This window comes from Oratosquilla oratoria, chromosome 25, assembly GCF_046742065.1.
Source record: "Oratosquilla oratoria isolate Oo_2021 chromosome 25, ASM4674206v1, whole genome shotgun sequence".
NCBI classification, from domain to species: domain Eukaryota; kingdom Metazoa; phylum Arthropoda; class Malacostraca; order Stomatopoda; family Squillidae; genus Oratosquilla; species Oratosquilla oratoria.
Window position 1 is genome coordinate 7,752,962 of NC_134801.1, and position 1,403 is coordinate 7,754,364.

A 1,403-nucleotide genomic window follows, 5' to 3' on the forward strand; every position below is an offset into this window, starting at 1 on the left:
TCAGAGGTAAAAAAAGAACTGCTACGTTTGGTCAGCGGCCTCGTGTCAGCGTCGTTCGAGAACCAAAATTTGTTTGAAAGCAGAGGTATTTCCATACAGAATTTTTCGTTCAAAAACCGATTAATTCGAGCTCAGAGACGTTCGAGAACCGAGATTTGAATATACATATACATATATATATATATATATATATATATATATATATATATGTATATATATATATATACTAAATACATATATTGATATATTTGTATATGTACATATATGTACACACACACACACACACACACACACACACACACATATATATATATATATATATATATATATATATATATATACATATATATATATATATATATATATAAACATATATACGGGAAAGGTGGTGGGTGAAACACGGGTCTGTATCTGATTATCGAGTTTAGTCCGGACCGGGTTCGCTGTAAATAGCTTCTTCAGAGGAGTGTTACTCTAGGTCGAAGTTGGCGGTGTATATAGTGAGTCAGGCCCACGTTCCCTCCTTGCGGAGTGGTTGGTGGCTGGTTCCAGTACATGTCAAACAGCATTGGTACAATATAATACAATAATAGTAATATAATAATAATACAACACAACACGATCTATTACACAATATACAATATAAAATATAATATATAATATAATATACCAAACCAAATCATATCATGGTATATCACATTATAATACAACATAATAATTAGCATCGATACATAATCAATAAAATTATAATAAGAATAAATATACGAGTTTTGAAAAATGGAAATATATATATGAAAATAAATGTCACCGTGATATTTTGTCACCGTGTTATGTCGGAGTTGTCCTGGGCGTCTTTTAGCTGCATACTCCGCCGTGCATTCCGTCCACTCCACTTCTCCCACCTCCCGGCCCGTGCTGTGTCCGGCAGTCATGTGTAATGTTTCAACTGTTCCAGTATCGGTATAACATATAATAATAATAATAATAATAGTACTACTACTACTACTACTACTACTACTACTACTACTACTACTACTACTACTACTACTACTAATAATAATAATAATAATAATAATAATAATAATAATAATAATAATAATAATAATAATAATAATAATAATAATAATAATAATAATAATAATAATAATAATAATAATAATAATAATAATAATAATAATAATAATAATAATAATAATAATAATAATAATAATAATAATAATAATAATAATAATAATAATGATAATGATAATAATAATAATAATAATAATAATAATAATAATAATAATAATAATAATAATAATAATAATAATAATAATAATAATAATAATAATAATAATAATAATAATAATAATAATAATAATAATAATAATAATAATAATACTGTAAAAATAATAACATACAAT